The sequence below is a fragment of the Oncorhynchus nerka genome, linkage group LG5 (assembly GCF_034236695.1).
Source record: "Oncorhynchus nerka isolate Pitt River linkage group LG5, Oner_Uvic_2.0, whole genome shotgun sequence".
Taxonomy (NCBI): Eukaryota; Metazoa; Chordata; class Actinopteri; order Salmoniformes; family Salmonidae; genus Oncorhynchus; species Oncorhynchus nerka.
The window spans coordinates 4,859,797-4,885,227 of record NC_088400.1 but is presented as its reverse complement, the minus strand read 5'-3'; positions in this window follow the sequence as shown (position 1 = coordinate 4,885,227).

The window sequence follows — 25,431 nt, the reverse complement described above, 5'->3', positions numbered from 1 at the left end:
CCAGGAAAGCACCAAGCAACTGTCCCCTTACCCAGGAAAGCACCAAGCTACTGCCCCCTTACCCGGGAAAGCACCAAGCTACTGCCCCCTTACCTGGGAAAGCACCAATCTACTGCCCCCTTACCAGGGAAAGCACCAAGCTACTGCCCCCTTACCAGGGAAAGCACCAATCTACTGCCCCCTTACCCGGGAAAGCACCAAGCTACTGCCCCTTACCCAGGAAAGCACCAAGCTACTGCCCCCTTACCCAGGAAAGCACCAAGCTTCTGCCCCCTTACCCAGGAAAGCACCAAGCTACTGCCCCCTTACCTGGGAAAGCCCCAAGCTACTGACCCCTTAACCAGGAAAGCACCAAGCTACTGTCCCCTTACCCAGGAAAGCACCAAGCTACTGCTCCCTTACCTGGGAAAGCACCAAGCTACACTCCCCTTACCCAGGAAAGCACCAAGCTACTGCCCCTTACCCGGGAAAGCACCAAGCTACTGCCCCTTACCCGGGAAAGCACCAAGCTACTGCCCCCTTACCCAGGAAAACACCAAGCTACTGTCCCCTTACCCAGGAAAGCACCAAGCTACTGTCCCCTTACCTGGGAAAGCACCAAGCTACTGTCCCCTTACCTGGGAAAGCACCAAGCTACTGCCCCCTTACCCAGGAAAACACCAAGCTACTGCCCCCTTACCTGGGAAAGCCCCAAGCTACTGCCCCCTTACCTGGGAAAGCCCCAAGCTACTGCCCCCTTACCCAGGAAAACACCAAGCTACTGCCCCCTTACCTGGGAAAGCACCAAGCTACTGGCCCCTTACCCAGGAAAGCACCAAGCTACTGCCCCCTTACCCAGGAAAGCACAACAGACAGGGACATTAGACCATTGAAGAGGCGCAAATATGATGAGAACTACATTGATTTGGGGTTCAGTTATATTGAGAGTAGTGCCTTACCACAGCCACAGTGTGTTACATGAGCAAAAGTACTATCTCACAACTCGATGAAACCTTCACTCTACCGCAGACATTTAGAAACAAAACATGCCAATTTGAAAAATAAGCCACAGTAGATTTTTGAGCGAGAATTAACACGACTTTCGAGTAGTAAGACATAAAAGCAACAGATGCCATTAATAAGAAGGGGCTAGAAGAGTCTTACACGATGAGCTACTGAGTGGCTGGGACAGACAAGCCCCATACTATAGTGGAGGAGGGCTGGGACAGACAAGCCCCATACTATAGTGGAGGAGTGGCTAGGACAGACAAGCCCCATACTATAGTGGAGGAGGGCTAGGACAGACAAGCCCCATACTATAGTGGAGGAGGGCTAGGACAGACAAGCCCCATACTATAGTGTAGGAGGGCTAGGACAGACAAGCCCCATACTATAGTGGAGGAGTGGCTGGGACAGACAAGCCCCATACTATAGTGGAGGAGGGCTAGGACAGACAAGCCCCATACAATAGTGGAGGAGTGGCTGGGACAGGCAAGCCCCATACTATAGTGGAGGAGTGGCTGGGACAGGGACAGGCAAGCCCCATACTATAGTGGAGGAGGGCTAGGACAGACAAGCCCCATACTATAGTGGAGGAGGGCTGGGACAGACAAGCCCCATACTATAGTGGAGGAGGGCTAGGACAGACAAGCCCCATACTTTAGTGGAGGAGTGGCTGGGACAGGCAAGCCCCATACTATAGTGGAGGAGGGCTAGGACAGACAAGCCCCATACTATAGTGGAGGAGGGCTAGGGACAACGACAAGCCCCAATACTATAGTGGAGGAGGGCTAGGACAGACAAGCCCCATACTATAGTGGAGGAGCTGGATGACAACAGGGCCCCAGCTATATATGTGGAGGAGCTGGCTGGACAGACAAGGCCCCATACTATAGTGGAGGAGGGCTAGGACAGACAAGCCCCATACTATAGTGGAGGAGGGCTAGGACAGCTCCCCATACTATAGTAGAGGAGTGGCTGGGACAGACAAGCCCCATACTATAGTGGAGGAGGGCCTGGCAGACAAGCCCCATGGTATAGGAGTCTATTACAGTGGATGAGTGGAGGGGCTGGACAGACAAGCCCCATATGTCTGTTACAGCTGGAGGAGTCAGCTAGGACAGGCAAGCCCCATACTATAGTGGAGGAGGGCTAGGACAGACAAGCCCCATACTATAGTGGATGAGTGGCTAGGACAGACAAGCCCCATACTATAGTGGAGGAGTAGCTAGGACAGACAAGCCCCATACTATAGTGGAGGAGGGCTAGGACAGACAAGCCCCATACTATAGTGGAGGAGGGCTAGGACAGACAAGCCCCATACTATAGTGGAGGAGGGCTAGGACAGACAAGCCCCATACTATAGTGGAGGAGTAGCTAGGACAGACAAGCCCCATACTATAGTGGAGAGTCAACTAGGACAGACAAGCCCCATACTATAGTGGAGGAGGGCTAGGACAGACAAGCCCCATACTATGTGGAGGAGCTGGCTGGACAGACAAGCCCCATACTATAGTGGAGGATGGCTAGGACAGGCAAGCCCCATACTGTTACAGCTGGAGAGTCAACAGTGGCTGGGACAGACATATGCCCCATACTATAGTGGAGGAGCTGGCTAGGACAGACTGGAAGCCCCATACTATAGTGGAGGGATGGCTGGGACAGACAAGCCCCATACTATAGTGGATGAGAGGGCTAGGACAGACAAGCCTCACACTATAGTGGAGGAGGGCTGGACAGGTAAGCCCCATACTATTGTGAGAGGAGTGGCTGGGACAGACAAGCACCATACTATAGTGGAGGACAGCTGGATGAGTCCTGCCTGGCACAGCTCCTGGATATGGACAGCTGGATGAAAAGGCCTGGAAAAACTATACAGACAATATCTTCATCAAGCAACACTGTTTCATGACGCATCAGTGACATGTTTAGAAGCAATTACTGCTTCGTATCCAAACCAGTGAATTCTGTGCGTTACAGCTGGATGAGTCAACAGGGCCTGGCACAGCTCCTGGTATATGTCTGTTACAGCTGGATGAGTCAACAGGGCCTGGCACAGCTCCTGGTATATGTCTGTTACAGCTGGACGAGTCAACAGGGCCTGGCACAGCTCCTGGTATATGTCTGTTACAGCTGGATGAGTCAACAGGGCCTGGCACAGCTCCTGGTATATGTCTGTTACAGCTGGATGAGTCAACAGACGTGGTGGGCCTGGCACAGCTCCTGGTATATGTCTGTTACAGCTGGATGAGTCAACAGGGCCTGGCACAGCTCCTGGTATATGTCTGTTACAGCTGGATGAGTCAGCAGGGCCTGGCACAGCTCCTGGTATATGTCTGTTACAGCTGGATGAGTTAACAGGGCCTGGCACAGCTCCAGGTATATGTCTGTTACAGCTGGATGAGTCAACAGGGCCTGGCACAGCTCCTGGTATATGTCTGTTACAGCTGGATGAGTCAACAGGCCTGGCACAGCTCCTGGTATATGTCTGTTACAGCTGGATGAGTCAACAGGGCCTGGCACAGCTCCTGGTATATGTCTGTTACAGCTGGATGAGTCAACAGGGCCTGGCACAGCTCCTGGTATATGTCTGTTACAGCTGGATGAGTCAACAGATGTGGTGGCCTGGCACAGCTCCTGGTATATGTCTGTTACAGCTGGATGAGTCAACAGGCCTGGCACAGCTCCTGGTATATGTCTGTTACAGCTGGATGAGTCAACAGGGCCTGGCACAGCTCCTGGTATATGTCTGTTACAGCTGGATGAGTCAACAGACGTGGCCACAGCTCCTGGTATATGTCTGTTACAGCTGGATGAGTCAACAGATGTGGTGGCCTGGCACAGCTCCTGGTATATGTCTGTTACAGCTGGATGAGTCAACAGGCCTGGCACAGCTCCTGGTATATGTCTGTTACAGCTGGATGAGTCAACAGGGCCTGGCACAGCTCCTGGTATATGTCTGTTACAGCTGGATGAGTCAACAGGCCTGGCACAGCTCCTGGTATATGTCTGTTACAGCTGGATGAGTCAACAGGCCTGGCACAGCTCCTGGTATATGTCTGTTACAGCTGGATGAGTCAACAGGGCCTGGCACAGCTCCTGGTATATGTCTGTTACAGCTGGATGAGTCAACAGGGCCTGGCACAGCTCCTGGTATATGTCTGTTACAGCTGGATGAGTCAACAGGGCCTGGCACAGCTCCTGGTATATGTCTGTTACAGCTGGATGAGTCAACAGGGCCTGGCACAGCTCCTGGTATATGTCTGTTACAGCTGGATGAGTCAACAGGGCCTGGCACAGCTCCTGGTATATGTCTGTTACAGCTGGATGAGTCAACAGGGCCTGGCACAGCTCCTGGTATATGTCTGTTACAGCTGGATGAGTCAACAGGGCCTGGCACAGCTCCTGGTATATGTCTGGTACAGCTGGATGAGTCAACAGGGCCTGGCACAGCTCCTGGTATATGTCTGGTACAGCTGGATGAGTCAACAGACGTGGTGGGCCTGGCACAGCTCCTGGTATATGTCTGGTACAGCTGGATGAGTCAACAGGGCCTGGCACAGCTCCTGGTATATGTCTGTTACAGCTGGATGAGTCAACAGGCCTGGCACAGCTCCTGGTATATGTCTGTTACAGCTGGATGAGTCAACAGACGTGGTGGGCCTGGCACAGCTCCTGGTATATGTCTGTTACAGCTGGATGAGTCAACAGGGCCTGGCACAGCTCCTGGTATATGTCTGGTACAGCTGGATGAGTCAACAGGGCCTGGCACAGCTCCTGGTATATGTCTGTTACAGCTGGATGAGTCAACAGGCCTGGCACAGCTCCTGGTATATGTCTGTTACAGCTGGATGAGTCAACAGGGCCTGGCACAGCTCCTGGTATATGTCTGTTACAGCTGGATGAGTCAACAGGGCCTGGCACAGCTCCTGGTATATGTCTGTTACAGCTGGATGAGTCAACAGGCCTGGCACAGCTCCTGGTATATGTCTGTTACAGCTGGATGAGTCAACAGGGCCTGGCACAGCTCCTGGTATATGTCTGTTACAGCTGGATGAGTCAACAGACGTGGCGGGCCTGGCACAGCTCCTGGTATATGTCTGTTACAGCTGGATGAGTCAACAGGGCCTGGCACAGCTCCTGGTATATGTCTGTTACAGCTGGATGAGTCAACAGGACCTAGCACAGCTCCTGGTATATGTCTGTTACAGCTGGATGAGTCAACAGGGCCTGGCACAGCTCCTGGTATATGTCTGTTACAGCTGGATGAGTCAACAGGGCCTGGCACAGCTTCTGGTATATGTCTGTTACAGCTGGATGGGTCAACAGACGTGGCGGGCCTGGCACAGCTCCTGGTATATGTCTGTTACAGCTGGATGAGTCAACAGACGTGGCGGGCCTGGCACAGCTCCTGATATATGTCTGTTACAGCTGGATGAGTCAACAGGGCCTGGCACAGCTCCTGGTATATGTCTGTTACAGCTGGATGAGTCAACAGGGCCTGGCACAGCTCCTGGTATATGTCTGTTACAGCTGGATGAGTCAACAGGCCTGGGACAGCTCCTGGTATATGTCCGTTACAGCTGGATGAGTCAACAGGGCCTGGCACAGCTCCTGGTATATGTCCGTTACAGCTGGATGAGTCAACAGGGCCTGCCACAGCTCCTGGTATATGTCTGTTACAGCTGGATGAGTCAACAGATGTAGTGGGCCTGCCACAGCTCCTGGTATATGTCTGTTACAGCTGGATGAGTCAACAGACGTGTAGGGCCTGACACAGCTCCTGGTATATGTCTGGTACAGCTGGATGAGTCAACAGACGTGTAGGGCCTGACACAGCTCCTGTTATATGTCTGGTACAGCTGGATGAGTCAACAGACGTGTAGGGCCTGGCACAGCTCCTGGTATATGTCTGTTACAGCTGGATGAGTCAACAGGGCCTGGCACAGCTCCTGGTATATGTCTGTTACAGCTGGATGAGTCAACAGGGCCTGGCACAGCTCCTGGTATATGTCTGTTACAGCTGGATGAGTCAACAGGGCCTGCCAGCTCCTGGTATATGTCTGTTACAGCTGGATGAGTCAACAGATGTAGTGGGCCTGCCACAGCTCCTGGTATATGTCTGTTACAGCTGGATGAGTCAACAGGGGGCCTGACACAGCTCCTGGTATATGTCTGGTACAGCTGGATGAGTCAACAGACGTGTAGGGCCTGACACAGCTCCTGGTATATGTCTGGTACAGCTGGATGAGTCAACAGACGTGTAGGGCCTGGCACAGCTCCTGGTATATGTCTGTTACAGCTGGATGAGTCAACAGGGCCTGGCACAGCTCCTGGTATATGTCTGTTACAGCTGGATGAGTCAACAGGGCCTGGCACAGCTCCTGGTCTGTTATGGATGTCTGTTACTGTTAGCTGGATGAGTCAACAGGGCCTGGCAATATGTCTGTTAGGGATGAGTCCCTGGCACAGCTCCTGGTATATGTCTGTTACAGCTGGATGAGTCAATGAGCCGATCTGGGTGATATTTTTTCTCACCCGAATGATCTGAATCTAGGATTACAGGGACTCTCTGCAACTATATTCAATGTGCGGTACAAAACTGAGGCTATGATGAAGAAGTTGGAGCTCTTCTCTGTCTGCATTAACAAGCATTCCTCCATGCCCTGCCTCCAGTCCACTTACTGATATCTGAACAAGAGAGACTCATCAAAATTGCAACAAGCGGTTCTGTGAAGACTAAATTTAATCAGAAGCCACTGCCAGATTTCTGGATTGGGCTGCGCTCACAGGATCATGCCTTGGCTAATCGCGCTGTTAAGACACTGATGCCCTTTGCAACCACATATCTATGTGAGGTGGATTCTCAGCCCTCACTAGCATGAAAACTAAATACAGACACAGACTGTGTGTGGGAAATGATTTAAGACTGAGACTCTCTCCAATTACAACCCAACATTGCAGAGTTATGTGCATCCTTTCAAGCACACCCTTCTCATTAACCTGTGGTGAGTTATTCACCATTTTCGATAAACAAATAAGGTTTTATATGTAAGATGGTTAAATAAAGAGCAGAATGATTGATTATTATTATAATATTATTTGTGCCCTGGTCCTATAAGAGCTCTTTGTCACTTCCCACGAGCCGGGTTGTGACAAAAACTCTCACTCATTCTTATGTTTAATAAATGTTTTGTATAGTGTGTGTGTGTGTGTGTGTGTGTGTGTGTGTGTGTGTGTGTGTGTGTGTGTGTGTGTGTGTGGCAGGCTTACAATGATGGCAAAAAAACAACATTTGAGAGTGCGCTGACCCTGGTGCTAGAGGGGGTACAGCTGACCCTGGTGCTAGAGGGGGTACAGCTGACCCTGGTGGAATGTTTGAAGGGGTACGGGACTATAAACGGTTTAGGGACCACTGCCTTAGTCTATTCCGCTCTGACATTGCTCTTCCAAATATTTATATATTCTTAATTCCATTTATTGACTCATGGGGTGGCAGGTAGCCTAGTGGTTAGAGTGTAGAGGCGGCAGGTAGCCTAGTGGTTAGAGTGTAGAGGTGGCAGGTAGCCTAGTGGTTAGAGTGTAGAGGTGGCAGGGTAGCCTAGTGGTTAGAGTGTAGAGGTGGCAGGTAGCCTAGTGGTTAGAGTGTAGAGGGTGGCAGGTAGCCTAGTGGTTAGAGTGTAGAGGCGGCAGGTAGCCTAGTGGTTAGAGTGTAGAGGTGGCAGGGTAGCCTAGTGGTTAGAGTGTAGAGGTGGCAGGTAGCCTAGTGGTTAGAGTGTAGAGGTGGCAGGGTAGCCTAGTGGTTAGAGTGTAGAGGTGGCAGGTAGTCTAGTGGTTAGAGTGTAGAGGTGGCAGGTAGCCTAGTGGTTAGAGTGTAGAGGTGGCAGGGTAGCCTAGTGGTTAGAGTGTAGGGGCGGCAGGTAGCCTAGTGGTTAGAGTGTAGAGGTGGCAGGTAGCCTAGTGGTTAGAGTGTAGAGGTGGCAGGTAGTCTAGTGGTTAGAGTGTAGAGGAGGCAGGTAGTCTAGTGGTTAGAGTGTAGGGACGGCAGGTAGCCTAGTGGTTAGAGTGTAGAGGTGGCAGGTAGCCTAGTGGTTAGAGTGTAGAGGTGGCAGGTAGCCTAGTGGTTAGAGTGTAGAGGTGGCAGGTAGCCTAGTGGTTAGAGTGTAGAGGTGGCAGGTAGCCTAGTGGTTAGAGTGTAGAGGTGGCAGGTAGCCTAGTGGTTAGAGTGTAGAGGTGGTAGGTAGCCTAGTGGTTAGAGTGTAGAGGAGGCAGGTAGCCTAGTGGTTAGAGTGTAGAGGCGGCAGGTAGCCTAGTGGTTAGAGTGTAGAGGCGGCAGGTAGCCTAGTGGTTAGAGTGTAGAGGCGGCAGGGTAGCCTAGTGGTTAGAGTGTAGAGGCGGCAGGTAGCCTAGTGGTTAGTGTAGGGGAGGCAGGTAGCCTAGTGGTTAGAGTGTAGGGGCGGCAGGTAGCCTAGTGGTTAGAGTGTAGAGGCGGCAGGTAGCCTAGTGGTTAGAGTGTAGAGGTGGCAGGTAGCCTAGTGGTTAGAGTGTAGAGGCGGCAGGGTAGCCTAGTGGTTAGAGTGTAGAGGTGGCAGGTAGCCTAGTGGTTAGAGTGTAGGGGGGGCAGGTAGTCTAGTGGTTAGAGTGTAGAGGTGGCAGGGTAGCCTAGTGGTTAGAGTGTAGAGGTGGCAGGTAGCCTAGTGGTTAGAGTGTAGGGGGGGCAGGTAGCCTAGTGGTTAGAGTGTAGAGGAGGCAGGTAGCCTAGTGGTTAGAGTGTAGGGGGGGCAGGTAGCCTAGTGGTTAGAGTGTAGAGGGGGCAGGGTAGCCTAGTGGTTAGAGTGTAGAGGTGGCAGGTAGCCTAGTGGTTAGAGTGTAGAGGTGGCAGGTAGCCTAGTGGTTAGAGTGTAGGGGCGGCAGGTAGCCTAGTGGTTAGAGTGTAGAGGTGGCAGGGTAGCCTAGTGGTTAGAGTGTAGAGGTGGCAGGGTAGCCTAGTGGTTAGAGTGTAGAGGCGGCAGGTAGCCTAGTGGTTAGAGTGTAGAGGTGGCAGGTAGCCTAGTGGTTAGAGTGTAGAGGCGGCAGGTAGCCTAGTGGTTAGAGTGTAGGGGCGGCAGGGTAGCCTAGTGGTTAGAGTGTAGAGGTGGCAGGGTAGCCTAGTGGTTAGAGTGTAGAGGTGGCAGGTAGTCTAGTGGTTAGAGTGTAGAGGTGGCAGGTAGCCTAGTGGTTAGAGTGTAGAGGTGGCAGGGTAGCCTAGTGGTTAGAGTGTAGAGGTGGCAGGTAGCCTAGTGGTTAGAGTGTAGAGGTGGCAGGGTAGCCTAGTGGTTAGAGTGTAGGGGCGGCAGGTAGCCTAGTGGTTAGAGTGTAGAGGTGGCAGGTAGCCTAGTGGTTAGAGTGTAGAGGTGGCAGGTAGCCTAGTGGTTAGAGTGTAGAGGCGGCAGGTAGCCTAGTGGTTAGAGTGTAGAGGCGGCAGGTAGCCTAGTGGTTAGAGTGTAGAGGTGGCAGGTAGCCTAGTGGTTAGAGTGTAGAGGTGGCAGGTAGCCTAGTGGTTAGAGTGTAGGGGCGGCAGGTAGCCTAGTGGTTAGAGTGTAGGGGGGGCAGGTAGCCTAGTGGTTAGAGTGTAGGGGCGGCAGGTAGCCTAGTGGTTAGAGTGTAGGGGCGGCAGGTAGCCTAGTGGTTAGAGTGTAGGGGCGGCAGGTAGCCTAGTGGTTAGAGTGTAGGGGCGGCAGGTAGCCTAGTGGTTAGAGTGTAGAGGAAGCAGGTAGCCTAGTGGTTAGAGTGTAGAGGTGGCAGGGTAGCCTAGTGGTTAGAGTGTAGGGGCGGCAGGTAGCCTAGTGGTTAGAGTGTAGAGGTGGCAGGTAGCCTAGTGGTTAGAGTGTAGAGGTGGCAGGTAGCCTAGTGGTTAGAGTGTAGAGGTGGCAGGTAGCCTAGTGGTTAGAGTGTAGAGGTGGCAGGTAGCCTAGTGGTTAGAGTGTAGAGGTGGCAGGGTAGCCTAGTGGTTAGAGTGTAGAGGTGGTAGGTAGCCTAGTGGTTAGAGTGTAGAGGTGGTAGGTAGCCTAGTGGTTAGAGTGTAGAGACGGCAGGTAGCCTAGTGGTTAGAGTGTAGGGGCGGCAGGTAGCCTAGTGGTTAGAGTGTAGAGGTGGCAGGGTAGCATAGTGGTTAGAGTGTAGAGGTGGCAGGTAGCCTAGTGGTTAGAGTGTAGGGGCGGCAGGTAGCCTAGTGGTTAGAGTGTAGAGGCGGCAGGTAGCCTAGTGGTTAGAGTGTAGAGGTGGCAGGGTAGCCTAGTGGTTAGAGTGTAGAGGCGGCAGGTAGCCTAGTGGTTAGAGTGTAGAGGCGGCAGGTAGCCTAGTGGTTAGAGTGTAGAGGCGGCAGGTAGCCTAGTGGTTAGAGTGTAGAGGTGGCAGGTAGCCTAGTGGTTAGAGTGTAGAGGCGGCAGGTAGCCTAGTGGTTAGAGTGTAGAGGTGGCAGGTAGCCTAGTGGTTAGAGTGTAGAGGCGGCAGGTAGTCTAGTGGTTAGAGTGTAGAGGTGGCAGGTAGCCTAGTGGTTAGAGTGTAGAGGTGGCAGGTAGCCTAGTGGTTAGAGTGTAGAGGCGGCAGGTAGTCTAGTGGTTAGAGTGTAGAGGTGGCAGGTAGTCTAGTGGTTAGAGTGTAGAGGTGGCAGGTAGCCTAGTGGTTAGAGTGTAGAGGTGGCAGGTAGCCTAGTGGTTAGAGTGTAGAGGTGGCAGGTAGCCTAGTGGTTACAGTGTAGAGGCGGCAGGTAGCCTAGTGGTTAGAGTGTAGAGGTGGCAGGTAGCCTAGTGGTTAGAGTGTAGAGGTGGCAGGTAGCCTAGTGGTTAGAGTGTAGAGGTGGCAGGTAGTCTAGTGGTTAGAGTGTAGGGCGGCAGGTAGCCTAGTGGTTAGAGTGTAGAGGTGGCAGGTAGCCTAGTGGTTAGAGTGTAGAGGTGGCAGGTAGCCTAGTGGTTAGAGTGTAGAGGCGGCAGGTAGTCTAGTGGTTAGAGTGTAGAGGTGGCAGGTAGTCTAGTGGTTAGAGTGTAGAGGTGGCAGGTAGTCTAGTGGTTAGAGTGTAGAGGCGGCAGGTAGCCTAGTGGTTAGAGTGTAGAGGTGGCAGGTAGTCTAGTGGTTAGAGTGTAGAGGTGGCAGGGTAGCCTAGTGGTTAGAGTGTAGAGGTGGTAGGTAGCCTAGTGGTTAGAGTGTAGAGGGGGCAGGTAGCCTAGTGGTTAGAGTGTAGAGGCGGCAGGTAGCCTAGTGGTTAGAGTGTAGAGGTGGCAGGTAGCCTAGTGGTTAGAGTGTAGGGGCGGCAGGTAGCCTAGTGGTTAGAGTGTAGGGGCGGCAGGTAGCCTAGTGGTTAGAGAGTAGAGGTGACAGGGTAGCCTAGTGGTTAGAGTGTAGAGGTGGCAGGTAGCCTAGTGGTTAGAGTGTAGAGGTGACAGGGTAGCCTAGTGGTTAGAGTGTAGAGGTGGCAGGTAGCCTAGTGGTTAGAGTGTAGAGGTGGCAGGTAGCCTAGTGGTTAGAGTGTAGAGGCGGCAGGTAGCCTAGTGGTTAGAGTGTAGGGGCGGCAGGTAGCCTAGTGGTTAGAGTGTAGGGGCGGCAGGTAGCCTAGTGGTTAGAGTGTAGAGGTGGCAGGTAGCCTAGTGGTTAGAGTGTAGAGGTGGCAGGTAGCCTAGTGGTTAGAGTGTAGAGGTGGCAGGTAGCCTAGTGGTTAGAGTGTAGAGGCGGCAGGTAGCCTAGTGGTTAGAGTGTAGAGGCGGCAGGTAGCCTAGTGGTTAGAGTGTAGAGGCGGCAGGTAGCCTAGTGGTTAGAGTGTAGAGGTGGCAGGTAGCCTAGTGGTTAGAGTGTAGAGGTGGCAGGTAGCCTAGTGGTTAGAGTGTAGGGGCGGCAGGTAGCCTAGTGGTTAGAGTGTAGAGGTGGCAGGTAGCCTAGTGGTTAGAGTGTAGAGGTGGCAGGTAGCCTAGTGGTTAGAGTGTAGAGGTGGCAGGTAGCCTAGTGGTTAGAGTGTAGAGGCGGCAGGTAGCCTAGTGGTTAGAGTGTAGAGGCGGCAGGTAGCCTAGTGGTTAGAGTGGAGGGGCGGCAGGGTAGCCTAGTGGTTAGAGTGTAGAGGTGGCAGGTAGCCTAGTGGTTAGAGTGTAGAGGTGGCAGGTAGCCTAGTGGTTAGAGTGTAGAGGCGGCAGGTAGCCTAGTGGTTAGAGTGGAGGGGCGGCAGGGTAGCCTAGTGGTTAGAGTGTAGAGGCGGCAGGTAGCCTAGTGGTTAGAGTGTAGAGGGGGCAGCGTAGCCTAGTGGTTAGAGTGTAGGGACGGCAGGTAGCCTAGTGGTTAGAGTGTAGAGGTGGCAGGTAGCCTAGTGGTTAGAGTGTAGACGTGGCAGGTAGCCTAGTGGTTAGAGTGTAGAGGACGGCAGGTAGCCTAGTGGTTAGAGTGTAGACGTGGCAGGTAGCCTAGTGGTTAGAGTGTAGAGGCGGCAGGTAGCCTAGTGGTTAGAGTGTAGAGGCGGCAGGTAGCCTAGTGGTTAGAGTGTAGAGGGGGCAGCGTAGCCTAGTGGTTAGAGTGTAGGGACGGCAGGTAGCCTAGTGGTTAGAGTGTAGGGACGGCAGGTAGCCTAGTGGTTAGAGTGTAGACGTGGCAGGTAGCCTAGTGGTTAGAGTGTAGAGGCAGCAGGTAGCCTAGTGGTTAGAGTGTAGAGGTGGCAGGTAGCCTAGTGGTTAGAGTGTAGGGACGGCAGGTAGCCTAGTGGTTAGAGTGTAGGGACGGCAGGTAGCCTAGTGGTTAGAGTGTAGAGGCGGCAGGTAGCCTAGTGGTTAGAGTGTAGAGGGGGCAGCGTAGCCTAGTGGTTAGAGTGTAGAGGTGGCAGGTAGTCTAGTGGTTAGAGTGTTGGGCCAGTAACCGAAAGGTCGCAGATCGAATCCCTGAGCTGACAAGGTAAGAATCTGTTGTTCTGCCCCTGAACAAGGCAGTTAAACCACTGTTCCTAGGCCATCATTGTAAATAAGAATGGGTTTTTAACTGACTTGCGTAGTTAAATAAAGCTAAAAAAAGAAATGATGTATATATTATTGGTAAATTGTTGTGCTAGTATTGACTCATTATTGGTCGGACAAATTAATTTTCAGCACGGATAAATAGTGGTTGGTTGCGTACCAAACGGAACCCTTTTCCTTATATAGTGCCCTACAGTTGATTAGAGCCCAATTGTTTTATGTGGCAAGTCAGTTAAGAACAAATTCTTATTTTCAATGACGGCCTAGGAACAGTGGGTTAACTGCTTGTTCAGGGACAGAACGACAGATTTGTACCTTGTCCGCTTGGGGATCTGAACTTGCAACGTTCCGATTACTAGTCCAACGCTCTAACCACTTGGCTACCCTGCCACCCCAATGAGTTTTTTAAAATAAAGGGAATAGGGTGCCATTTGGGACTCGATTATAGAGAAAAGGTGATTCTTCATGGACATTGGAAATTGAACACAGGAAGTGCTATCCAAGATGAGAGACCGAGAGCTGCCGACGAGCGACGACAGGGGTCTGTCTCTCTCTCCTTCAAGTGGAGGCCTAATTTACGTTATCTTTACTTTAATAAAGATTTATCAAAGCTGGCTCTCCCCCCAAAACCTTTATTGAATGAAACAGGAAGAGCGCCTGTAATTCAGAAAGAAACATCCTAACCCACTTCGACCGTTGAGAGGCTGAAGATCAGTCAGATGATGCCTTTCAGAAACACTGTCATTTTTCTACTATACAGACCCTCCTCTCTCTGTGTTACAAGTCACTATACAGACCCTCCTCTCTCTGTGTTACAAGTCACTATACAGACCCTCCTCTCTCTGTGTTACAAGTCACTATACAGACCCTCCTCTCTCTGTTACAAGTCACTATACAGACCCTCCTCTCTCTGTGTTACAAGTCACTATACAGACCCTACTCTCTCTGTGTTACAAGTCACTATACAGACCCTCCTCTCTCTGCTACAAGTCACTATACAGACCCTCCTCTCTCTGTGTTACAAGTCACTATACAGACCCTCCTCTCTCTCTCTGCTACAAGTCACTATACAGACCCTCCTCTCTCTCTGTTACAAGTCACTATACAGACCCTCCTCTCTCTCTGTTACAAGTCACTATACAGACCCTCCTCTCTCTGTGTTACAAGTCACTATACGGACCCTCCTCTCTCTGTGTTACAAGTCACTATACAGACCCTCCTCTCTCTGTCTTACAAGTCACTATACAGACCCTCCTCTCTCTCTGCTACAAGTCACTATACAGACCCTCCTCTCTCTGTGTTACAAGTCACTATACAGACCCTCCTCTCTCTGTGTTACAAGTCACTATACAGACCCTCCTCTCTCTGTGTTACAAGTCACTATACAGACCCTCCTCTCTCTCTGCTACAAGTCACTATACAGACCCTCCTCTCTCTGTGTTACAAGTCACTATACAGACCCTCCTCTCTCTCTGTGTTACAAGTCACTATACAGACCCTCCTCTCTCTCTGCTACAAGTCACTATACAGACCCTCCTCTCTCTCTGTTACAAGTCACTATACAGACCCTCCTCTCTCTCTGTTACAAGTCACTATACAGACCCTCCTCTCTCTGTGTTACAAGTCACTATACGGACCCTCCTCTCTCTGTGTTACAAGTCACTATACAGACCCTCCTCTCTCTGTGTTACAAGTCACTATACAGACCCTCCTCTCTCTGTGTTACAAGTCACTATACAGACCCTCCTCTCTCTGTGTTACAAGTCACTATACAGACCCTCCTCTCTCTGTGTTACAAGTCACTATACAGACCTTCCTCTCTCTGTGTTAGAAGTCACTACACAGACCCTCCTCTCTCTGTGCTACAAGTCACTATACAGACCCTCCTCTCTCTCTGCTACAAGTCACTATACAGACCCTCCTCTCTCTCTGCTACAAGTCACTATACAGACCCTCCTCTCTCTCTGTGTTACAAGTCACTATACAGACCCTCCTCTCTCTGTGTTACAAGTCACTATACAGACCCTCCTCTCTCTGCTACAAGTCACTATACAGACCCTCCTCTCTCTCTGTGTTACAAGTCACTATACAGACCCTCCTCTCTCTGTGTTACAAGTCACTATACAGACCCTCCTCTCTCTCTGCTACAAGTCACTATACAGATCCTCCTCTCTGTGTTACAAGTCACTATACAGACCCTCCTCTCTGTGTTACAAGTCACTATACAGACCCCCCTCTCTCTGTTACAAGTCACTATACGGCCCCTCCTCTCTCTGTGTTACAAGTCACTATACGGCCCCTCCTCTCTCTGTGTTACAAGTCACTATACAGACCCTCCTCTCTCTCTGCTACAAGTCACTATACAGACCCTCCTCTCTCTCTGCTACAAGTCACTATACAGACCCTCCTCTCTCTCTGCTACAAGTCACTATACAGACCCTCCTCTCTCTGCTACAAGTCACTATACAGACCCTCCTCTCTCTGATACAAGTCACTATACAGACCCTCCTCTCTCTCTGTTACAAGTCACTATACGGACCCTCCTCTCTCTGTGTTACAAGTCACTATACAGACCCTCCTCTCTCTCTGTTACAAGTCACTATACAGACCCTCCTCTCTCTGCTACAAGTCACTATACAGACCCTCCTCTCTCTGCTACAAGTCACTATACAGACCCTCCTCTCTCTGTGTTAGAAGTCACTACACAGACCCTCCTCTCTCTGCGCTACAAGTCACTATACAGACCCTCCTCTCTCTCTGCTACAAGTCACTATACAGACCCTCCTCTCACTCTGCTACAAGTCACTATACAGACCCTCCTCTCTCTTTGTGTTACAAGTCACTATACAGACCCTCCTCTCTCTGTGTTACAAGTCACTATACAGACCCTCCTCTCTCTGCTACAAGTCACTATACAGACCCTCCTCTCTCTGCTACAAGTCACTATACAGACCCTCCTCTCTCTGTGTTACAAGTCACTATACAGACCCTCCTCTCTCTCTGCTACAAGTCACTATACAGACCCTCCTCTCTGTGTTACAAGTCACTATACAGACCCTCCTCTCTGTGTTACAAGTCACTATACAGACTCCCCTCTCTCTGTTACAAGTCACTATACGGCCCCTCCTCTCTCTGTGTTACAAGTCACTATACAGACCCTCCTCTCTCTCTGCTACAAGTCACTATACAGACCCTCCTCTCTCTCTGCTACAAGTCACTATACAGACCCTCCTCTCTCTCTGCTACAAGTCACTATACAGACCCTCCTCTCTCTGCTACAAGTCACTATACAGACCCTCCTCTCTCTGCTACAAGTCACTATACAGACCCTCCTCTCTCTGCTACAAGTCACTATACGGCCCCTCCTCTCTCTGTGTTACAAGTCACTATACAGACCCTCCTCTCTCTGTGTTACAAGTCACTACACAGACCCTCCTCTCTCTGTGTTACAAGTCACTATACAGACCCTACTCTCTCTGTGTTACAAGTCACTATACAGACCCTCCTCTCTCTGTGTTACAAGTCACTATACAGACCCTCCTCTCTCTGTGTTACAAGTCACTATACAGACCCTCCTCTCTCTGCTACAAGTCACTATACAGACCCTCCTCTCTCTGTGTTACAAGTCACTATACAGACCCTCCTCTCTCTGTGTTACAAGTCACTATACAGACCCTCCTCTCTCTCTGCTACAAGTCACTATACAGACCCTCCTCTCTCTCTGCTACAAGTCACTATACAGACCCTCCTCTCTCTCTGCTTCAAGTCACTATACAGACCCTCCTCTCTCTGTGTTACAAGTCACTACACAGACCCTCCTCTCTCTGCTACAAGTCACTATACAGACCCTCCTCTCTATGTGTTACAAGTCACTATACAGACCCTTCTCTCTGTGTTACAAGTCACTATACAGACCCTCCTCTCCCTGCTACAATTCACTATACAGACCCTCCTCTCTCTGTGCTACAAGTCACTATACAGACCCTCCTCTCTCTGTGTTACAAGTCACTATACAGACCCCCCTCTCTCTGTTACAAGTCACTATACGGCCCCTCCTCTCTCTGTGTTACAAGTCACTATACAGACCCTCCTCTCTCTCTGCTACAAGTCACTATACAGACCCTCCTCTCTCTGCTACAAGTCACTATACAGACCCTCCTCTCTCTCTGCTACAAGTCACTATACAGACCCTCCTCTCTCTCTACTACAAGTCACTATACAGACCCTCCTCTCTCTGCTACAAGTCACTATACAGACCCTCCTCTCTCTGCTACAAGTCACTATACAGACCCTCCTCTCTCTGCTACAAGTCACTATATGGCCCCTCCTCTCTCTGTGTTACAAGTCACTATACAGACCCTCCTCTCTCTGTGTTACAAGTCACTACACAGACCCTCCTCTCTCTGTGTTACAAGTCACTATACAGTCCCTACTCTCTCTGTGTTACAAGTCACTATACAGACCCTCCTCTCTCTGTGTTACAAGTCACTATACAGACCCTCCTCTCTCTGCTACAAGTCACTATACAGACCCTCCTCTCTCTCTGCTACAAGTCACTATACGGCCCCTCCTCTCTCTGTGTTACAAGTCACTATACAGACCCTCCTCTCTCTGTGTTACAAGTCACTACACAGACCCTCCTCTCTCTGTGTTACAAGTCACTATACAGACCCTACTCTCTCTGTGTTACAAGTCACTATACAGACCCTCCTCTCTCTGTGTTACAAGTCACTATACAGACCCTCCTCTCTCTGTGTTACAAGTCACTATACAGACCCTCCTCTCTCTCTGCTACAAGTCACTATACAGACCCTCCTCTCTCTGCTACAAGTCACTATACAGACCCTCCTCTCTCTGTGTTACAAGTCACTATACAGACCCTACTCTCTCTGTGTTACAAGTCACTATACAGACCCTCCTCTCTCTCTGCTACAAGTCACTATACAGACCCTCCTCTCTCTCTGCTACAAGTCACTATACAGACCCTCCTCTCTCTCTGCTACAAGTCACTATACAGACCCTCCTCTCTCTGTGTTACAAGTCACTACACAGACTCTCCTCTCTCTGTGTTACAAGTCACTATACAGACCCTACTCTCTCTGTGTTACAAGTCACTATACAGACCCTCCTCTCTCTGCTACAAGTCAATATACAGACCCTCCTTTCTCTGTGTTACAAGTCACTATACAGACCCTCCTCTCTCTGTGTTTCTAGTCACTATACAGACCCTCTTCTCTCTATGTTACAAGTCACTATACAGACCCTCCTCTCTGTGTTACAAGTCACTATACAGACCCTCCTCTCTCTGCTACAAGTCACTATACAGACCCTCCTCTCTCTGTGTTACAAGTCACTATACGGCCCCTCTTCTCTCTGTGTTACAAGTCACTATACAGACCCTCCTCTCTCTGTGTTACAAGTCACTACACAGACCCTCCTCTCTCTGCTACAAGTCACTATACAGACCCTCCTCTCTCTGCTACAAGTCACTATACAGACCCTCCTCTCTCTGCTACAAGTCACTATACGGCCCCTCCTCTCTCTGTGTTACAAGTCACTATACAGACCCTCCTCTCTCTGTGTTACAAGTCACTACACAGACCCTCCTCTCTCTGTGTTACAAGTCACTATACAGTCCCTACTCTCTCTGTGTTACAAGTCACTATACAGACCCTCCTCTCTCTGTGTTACAAGTCACTATACAGACCCTCCTCTCTCTGCTACAAGTCACTATACAGACCCTCCTCTCTCTGCTACAAGTCACTATACGGCCCCTCCTCTCTCTGTGTTACAAGTCACTATACAGACCCTCCTCTCTCTGTGTTACAAGTCACTACACAGACCCTCCTCTCTCTGTGTTACAAGTCACTATACAGACCCTACTCTCTCTGTGTTACAAGTCACTATACAGACCCTCCTCTCTCTGTGTTACAAGTCACTATACAGACCCTCCTCTCTCTGTGTTACAAGTCACTATACAGACCCTCCTCTCTCTGCTACAAGTCACTATACAGACCCTCCTCTCTCTGTGTTACAAGTCACTATACAGACCCTACTCTCTCTGTGTTACAAGTCACTATACAGACCCTCCTCTCTCTCTGCTACAAGTCACTATACAGACCCTCCTCTCTCTCTGCTACAAGTCACTATACAGACCCTCCTCTCTCTCTGCTACAAGTCACTATACAGACCCTCCTCTCTCTGTGTTACAAGTCACTACACAGACTCTCCTCTCTCTGTGTTACAAGTCACTATACAGACCCTACTCTCTCTGTGTTACAAGTCACTATACAGACCCTCCTCTCTCTGCTACAAGTCAATATACAGACCCTCCTTTCTCTGTGTTACAAGTCACTATACAGACCCTCCTCTCTCTGTGTTTCTAGTCACTATACAGACCCTCTTCTCTCTATGTTACAAGTCACTATACAGACCCTCCTCTCTGTGTTACAAGTCACTATACAGACCCTCCTCTCTCTGCTACAAGTCACTATACAGACCCTCCTCTCTCTGTGTTACAAGTCACTATACGGCCCCTCTTCTCTCTGTGTTACAAGTCACTATACAGACCCTCCTCTCTCTGTGTTACAAGTCACTACACAGACCCTCCTCTCTCTGCTACAAGTCACTATACAGACCCTCCTCTCTCTGCTACAAGTCACTATACAGACCCTCCTCTCTCTGTGTTACAAGTCACTATACAGACCTTCCTCTCTCTGTTACAAGTCACTATACAGACCCTCCTCTCTCTGTGTAACAAGTCACTATACAGACCCTCCTCTCTCTGTGTTACAAGTCACTATACAGACCCTCCTCTCTCTGCTACAAGTCACTATACAGACCCTCCTCTCTCTGCTACAAGTCACTATACAGACCCTCCTGTCTCTGTGTTACAAGTCACTATACAGACCCTCCTCTCTCTGTTACAAGTCACTATACAGACCCTCCTCTCTCTGTGTTACAAGTCACTATACAGACCCCCCTCTCTCTGCTACAAGTCACTATACAGACCCTCCTCTCCCTGCTACAAGTCACTATACAGACCCTCCTCTCTCTGCTTACAAGTCACTATACAGACCCTCCTCTCTCTGCTACAAGTCACTATACAGACCCTCCTCTCTCTGTGTTACAAGTCACTATACAGACCCTCCTCTCTCTGCTACAAGTCACTATACAGACCCTCCTCTCTCTGCTACAAGTCACTATACAGACCCTCCTCTCTCTGTGTTACAAGTCACTATACAGACCCTCCTCTCTCTGTTACAAGTCACTATACAGACCCTCCTCTCTCTGTGTTACAAGTCACTATACAGACCCTCCTCTCTCTGTTACAAGTCACTATACAGACCCTCCTCTCTCTGTGTTACAAGTCACTATACAGACCCTCCTCTCTCTGCTACAAGTCACTATACAGACCCTCCTCTCTCTGTGCTACAAGTCACTATACAGACCCTCCTCTCTCTGTGCTACAAGTCACTATACAGACCCTCCTCTCTCTGTGCTACAAGTCACTATACAGACCCTCCTCTCTCTGTGTTACAAGTCACTATACAGACCCTCCTCTCTCTGTGTTACAAGTCACTATACAGACCCTCCTCTCTCTCTGCTACAAGTCACTATACGGCCCCTCCTCTCTCTATGTTACAAGTCACTATACAGACCCTCCTCTCTCTGTGTTACAAGTCACTATACAGACCCTCCTCTCTCTGCTACAAGTCACTATACAGACCCTCCTCTCTCTGTGCTACAAGTCACTATACAGACCCTCCTCTCTCTGTGCTACAAGTCACTATACAGACCCTCCTCTCTCTGTGCTACAAGTCACTATACAGACCCTCCTCTCTCTGTGTTACAAGTCACTATACAGACCCTCCTCTCTCTGTGTTACAAGTCACTATACAGACCCTCCTCTCTCTGCTACAAGTCACTATACAGACTATACCCTCCTCTCTCTCTATGTTACAAGTCACTATACAGACCCTCCTCTCTCTGTGTTACAAGTCACTATACAGACCCTCCTCTCTCTGCTACAAGTCACTATACAGACCCTCCTCTCTCTGCTACAAGTCACTATACAGACCCTCCTCTCTCTCCCTGCTACAAGTCGAGCAGAACGGATTGCCCCTCAAAACATGTATTTGTTTACTTGTTATTTGAAGTACACAACATACAGAATATAATGAATAATCAATTGTACACTTCATAACAAAAGCTATTTCCAATCCCAGTAGAGGCAGACTGAGGGGAATACAGGAAAATGGAAAACAAGGGAATGTTTTTTTTTCTCTCTGTGAAGCAGCTCATCTTTTTGATACAGTGCCAAGCATGGGTCAGTGAGAACTTGAAAATCTCACACATCACAGGGGAACGCAGTGGGGTGAAGTAGCGCTCCGACGAGATTGACATTCACTGTTTCCCATGTGAGAAAAATCTGGTTGCTAGGAAGATACCGGTATCCTAATCAGTCATTTGGTGTTATTATTATTATTATTATTGTTGTTGTTGTTGTTGTTGTTGTTGTTGTTGTTGCACCACCTATTTGGGAAAATACATTAAAAAAATTAAAAAACATATTAGCCTTCCAACACCCCTCCTCCCACAACTAAAGTACCCATGGGGTTGCATCCCAAATAGCACCCCATTCCCTAAACATAGGGCACTACTTTTAGCCATGTGCTCTGGTGAAAAGTAGTGCACTTATACTCCCCATTTAGGATGCAACCCCATGTTCTGAATGATGAATCCCCAGAACGAGGAGGGGGGGGGGGACAAAGACACAAACCATTCATATGGAAAAATTCTTCCGCTAAAATATGAAACTCGAAACTACAACAAATACACAAAAAACAAAAACCACTCCAGTTAATTACACAATGAATCGGCTCCCTAATTATTGAACAACATCGACATCATCGCTGAGTGTATTTACCAGTGTTCAAACGGCTTCATAATTCACAGACATTTTGTTAGTAATCACTGAACTAGGGGACGATAGACGATACAGTGCTACTCTGTGTTACTCTGAAGAGATGTTGGATGTCAATATATAATGTTATAATATACAATTCATATAATATACAATTATCTAGTATTTGTTTTTTAGATAGAATGATACATCACCTTCGGTAATTCAATGGCAGTCTAATAACCTACAGGGATAGTGTCCCAAATGGAGCCCTCTTCCCTATATAGTGTACTACTATAGACCAGAGCCCTATTCCCTATATAGTGCACTACTTTAGACCAGGGCCCTATTCCCTATATAGTGCACTACTTTAGACCAGAGCCCTATTCCCTATATAGTGTACTACTTTAGACCAGAGCCCTATTCCCTATATAGTGCACTACTTTAGACCAGGGCCCTATTCCCTATATAGTGCACTACTTTAGACCAGAGCCCTATTCCCTATATAGTGTACTACTTTAGACCAGAGCCCTATTCCCTATATAGTGCACTACTTTAGACCAGAGCCCTATTCCCTATATAGTGTACTACTTTAGACCAGAGCCCTATTCCCTATATAGTGCACTACTTTAGACCAGGGCCCTATTCCCTATATAGTGCACTACTTTAGACCAGAGCCCTATTCCCTATATAGTGTACTACTTTAGACCAGAGCCCTATTCCCTATATAGTGTACTACTTTAGACCAGAGCCCTATTCCCTATATAGTGCACTACTTTAGACCAGGGCCCTATTCCCTATATAGTGCACTACTTTAGACCAGAGCCCTATTCCCTATATAGTGTACTACTTTAGACCAGAGCCCTATTCCCTATATAGTGCACTACTTTAGACCAGGGCCCTATTCCCTATATAGTGCACTACTTTAGACCAGAGCCCTATTCCCTATATAGTGCACTACTATAGACCAGAGCCCTATTCCCTATATAGTGCACTACTTTAGACCAGGGCCCTATTCCCTATATAGTGCACTACTTTAGACCAGAGCCCTATTCCCTATATAGTGCACTACTATAGACCAGAGCCCTATTCCCTATGTAGTGCAGCATCATGCAATGGGCATGTTTTTCAGCAGCAGGGACTGGGACCTCAGATTGGGGCGAAGGTTCACCTTCCAACAGGACAACGACCTCAGCAAACAACCAAGACAACGCAGGAGACTCGGGACAAGTCTCTGAATTCGGGACAGGTCTCTGAATGTCCTTGAGTGGCCCAGCCAGAGTCTAGACTTGAACCCGATCGAACATCTCTCGAGAGACCTGAAAATAACTGTTCAGCAACGCTCCCCATCCAACCTGACAGAGCTTGAGAGGATCTGCAGAGAAGAACGGGAGAAACTCCCCAAATACAGGTGTGCCAAGCTTGTACATCATACCCAAGAAGACTGGAGGCTGTAATCGCTGCCAAAGGTGCTTCAACAAAGTACTGAGTACAGGGTCTGAATACTCATGTAAACATGATATATATATATATATATATATATATATATTTATATTTATATATATATATATATGTCATTATGGGGTATTGTGATGTCATTATGGGTTATTGTGATGTCATTATGGGGTATTGTGTGTAGATTGATGAGGAAGAAATGTGATACATTTTAGAATAAGGCTGTAACCTAACAAAATGTGATACATTTTAGAATAAGGCTGTAACCTAACAAAATGTGATACATTTTAGAATAAGGCTGTAACCTAACAAAATGTGATACATTTTAGAATAAGGCTGTAACCTAACAAAATGTGATACATTTTAGAATAAGGCTGTAACCTAACAAAATGTGATACATTTTAGAATAAGGCTGTAACCGAAACAAAATGTGAAAAAAAGTCACGCTGTCTGAATACAATCCAATCTACACAGCTGTTATTAAATCAGGATTATTATGAGAGGACGTTAAGCTGTTTTTAAGAGTCAACACCTGCTGATGACAATTCCTGCTGTGGATTATAACTGAATCTTAACGCGTCATAACTGACACTGACTTCCTGAGTCCGTACCCTGATCAGCTGTTGAAGGGACAAAATAATGGGCCCAAGTGTTATGATGTATCGGAATGCTTTAGTACATTTACACTTTAGTCCTTGAGCAGATCTCTTATCCACAGCCACTTACAGTTAGTATATTCATCTTCAGATAGCTAGATGGGACAACCACATATCACAGTAGTTAGTATATTCAGATAGCTAGGTGGGACAACCACATATCACAGTAGTTAGTATATTCATCTTCAGATTGCTAGGTGAGACAACCACATATCACAGTAGTTAGTATATTCAGATAGCTAGGTGGGACAACCACATATCACAGTAGTTAGTATATTCATCTTCAGATTGCTAGGTGAGACAACCACATATCACAGTAATTAGTATATTCAGATAGCTAGGTGAGACAACCACATATCACAGTAGTTAGTATATTCAGATAGCTAGGAGGGACAACCACATATCACAGTAGTTAGTATATTCAGATAGCTAGGAGGGACAACCACATATCACAGTAGTTAGTATATTCAGATAGCTAGGTGGACAACCACATATAAAAGTAATTAGTATATTCAGATAGTTAGGTGAGACAACCACATATCACAGTAGTTAGTATATTCAGATAGTTAGGTGAGACAACCACATATCACATTAGTTAGAGAGAGAGAGAGAGAGAGAGAGAGAGAGAGAGAGAGAGAGAGAGAGAGAGAGAGAGAGAGAGAGAGAGAGAGAGAGAGAGAGAGAGAGAGAGAGCGAGAGAGAGAGAGAGAGAGAGAGAGAGCGAAGGCTTAGAGAGAAAAATAGGAGTATGTCACCATAACTACCTCTCTGATATGATGCCATATAAGGGCATGTCACCATAACTACCTCTCTGATATGATGCCCTATAAGGGTATGTCACCATAACAACCTCTCTCATGTTATGCCCTATAAGGGCATGTCACCATAACTACCTCTCTGATATTATGCCCTCTAAGGGCCTTGGAAACATCCACAGGCAGCACCAGAGTCTCTAGTCTAGTGGCCTATTGGAGAGAGGTAGGGGGAGGAAGGGGGGGGGGGGAGACAGAGAGAGAGAGAGAGAGAGACAGACAGACAGACAGACAGACAGACAGACAGACAGACAGACAGACAGACAGACAGACAGACAGACAGACAGACAGACAGACAGAAAGAGAGAGAGAGAGACAGACAGAGAGAGAGACAAAGACAGACAGAGAGAGAGAGTGAGAGAGAGAGAGACAGAGAGAGAGAGACAGACAAACAGACAGACAGACAGACAGACAGACAGACAGACAGACAGACAGACAGACAGACAGACAGACAGACAGAGAGAGAGAGAAAGAGAGAGAGAGAGACAGAGAGAGAGACAAAGACAGACAGAGAGAGAGAGTGAGAGAGAGAGAGACAGAGAGAGAGAGACAGACAAACAGACAGACAGACAGACAGACAGACAGACAGACAGACAGACAGACAGACAGACAGACAGACAGACAGACAGACAGACAGACAGACAGACAGACAGACAGACAGA